Genomic DNA, 2,500 nt, shown 5'->3' on the forward strand with positions numbered 1-2,500 from the left:
TAATGCATGGATGATTACAGGAATTATTCCCAAAGAGTTGAAAAAGAAAAGGACGATTCTTATTCCTAAGGTTATGGACGATGAAAAGCTGAAAGAATTGGGGAACTGGAGACCAATAACGATCGGTTCAATGATTCTGAGATTATTTTCCAGAATAATGACTGCACGTCTTGCTCGTGCTTGTCCCTTAAACCCAAGGCAGCGTGGTTTTATAGCGGCATCTGGCTGCTCTGAAAATCTTAAGGTGCTACAGGACCTTATGAGACATGCTAAGAAATTGCACAGGCCGTTGGCTGTCATGTTTATCGACATAGCGAAAGCTTTTGACTCGGTTTCGCATGCTCATATTTTATGGGTGTTAAGGCACAAGAAAGTAGATGAACACGTGGTGGGCATCATCCAGAACGCCTACGATCGGTGTACGACCTCGTTCAAAAGCAATGGCGAGTCGACTCGAGAAATTAGCATACGTGTTGGTGTCAAACAGGGTGACCCCATGTCACCCCTGCTCTTCAATCTTGCCATGGACCCTTTGATATGTACCCTAGAGTCACACGGAGTTGGGTACTCCATTGATACCGACCACGTGACAGCTCTTGCGTTTGCTGATGATTTGGTGTTGGTGAGCGAATCTTGGGTTGGTATGGCCGCCAATCTAGCGATCTTGGAATCATTTTGTGGGCTATCGGGATTGGAGGTTCAGGCCAGAAAGTGCCAGGGCTTCATGATAAGCCCAACCAAAGATTCATATACGGTGAACAACTGCGACCCATGGACTATCAAAAATAAAGATGTCCATATGATCCAACCTGATGAATCAACGAAATACCTTGGTCTGAAAATTGGCCCTTGGACTGGCACTATACAGCCTGATCTACATTGTCAGCTAAAGACATGGATCTCGAAAATCGATGAGGCGCCTCTGAAGCCAACTCAGAAGGTTGAACTACTCAATGCCTATGCCCTACCCAGATTGTTATATCCTGCAGACCACTCGGACTGCAAGCAATCAACTCTCCGTGGGTTGGACCAAGAGATTAGAAAGGCGGTAAAAGGATGGCTCCACCTTCCCGCTTCAACTTGTGATGGACTGTTATATGCCAGAGCCCGAGACGGAGGCCTTGCCATCTTGAAACTGGAAAAAACAATCCCTTCGGTTCAAGTTAGAAGGCTGCAACGTATAGCAAACTCGTCCGATGCTATCACCCGTAATATTGTGTCCTCGCAGGGTATGGAGGAAGAATACCGTAATTTGTGGGTACGAGCAGGGGGTGACAGTGATGCAATCCCAACATTCGTTCTCAGGGACTCGGTGTCAAAAGAACCTGTATATCCGAGACCCTGCGATTGGAGGGAGCATGAATTTCAGAGATGGTGCGAAAAGCCGGTTCAAGGAAGGGGCATTGTAAACTTTGCGCATGATAGAATCAGTAATGCTTGGTTGAGGCCATGGTGCGGCTTTAAACAATGCTTCTTTATCGCAGCACTACAACTAAGGGCAAATATTTACCCAACAAGAGAAAGCTTGAACAGAGGCAGAGATGGGGCCTTACGTTCCTGCAGGAAATGCTCTGCCAGACTCGAGTCCCTTTCGCACATTCTCGGTCAATGTCCTGCAGTACAGAAAGCAAGAATTGCGCGACATAACAAGATCAGTAACATTCTGGCAGACGAAGCGGCTAGATTGGGCTGGTCTGTATACAAAGAGCCACGGTTCATATCCGAGACGGGAGAGATGAGAAAGCCTGACCTCGTGTTTGCAAAAGATGAGGAGGCGGTTGTGATCGATGTCACCGTCCGTTTTGAGCTTTCAAAGAATACCTTGTCAGATGCTGCCTCGCACAAAGTTTCGTACTATACCCCTCTTGGTGATCAAGTCAAAGTGCTGACGAAGGCTAGCAAGGTCACATTCTTTGGATTCCCGGTTGGGGCAAGAGGAAAGTGGCCCCTTGAGAATAACGAGGTACTTACCTCCCTGGGCCTGACCAAACCCAGAACGACATCACTGGCCAAGATGATTTCCCGCAGAACGCTGCTTTTTTCTCTTGATATTCTGAGAATGTTCTGTGGAAATTATGCGGTCTATGAACAGTCATAGACAACCTCCGAAACAAATAATAGTTTTGTTTTAAGATGTCATTTGTTTTAGATTGATTTTGTTATTTTCGAAGGTGAAGTCGGTTTTTATTTCATTTTACTATTTTCCACAATTTAGATTGTTATTTTCCAAGACGGAGTCTTGGTTCTTTTTTTTATTGTTAGTTTTTTTTTTTAACACGTCGTATTTGTTACTTTAGAGCTTAGAGGGGACTTTATTTTCGCCTTACTATTTTCTGCCTACAAAGAAGATTAAAAATAAGCTTTTTTCAAGATGGTTTTGTTATTTTCCAAGGTGAAGTCTTGGTATTCTTATTTTACTATTTTCCATAAAGAAGACCTTTCTTTTAGATTTTGTTATTTTCCAAGACGAAGACTTGGTATTTTTATTATATTGCTATTT

At 44.0% G+C, this 2,500-nt stretch overlaps 1 pseudogene; it reads left to right on the forward strand.

Moving 5' to 3' along the window:
• The window catches only part of LOC142912650 (28S ribosomal RNA), an 8,695-nt pseudogene that overhangs the window by 3,003 nt on the left and 3,192 nt on the right, over positions 1-2,500 (forward strand).

Source organism: Petromyzon marinus, unplaced genomic scaffold, assembly GCF_048934315.1.
Source record: "Petromyzon marinus isolate PM22_M1 ecotype Great Lakes invasive population unplaced genomic scaffold, UKy_Petmar_22M1.pri1.0 PM_G_Scaffold_21, whole genome shotgun sequence".
NCBI classification, from domain to species: Eukaryota; Metazoa; Chordata; class Hyperoartia; order Petromyzontiformes; family Petromyzontidae; genus Petromyzon; species Petromyzon marinus.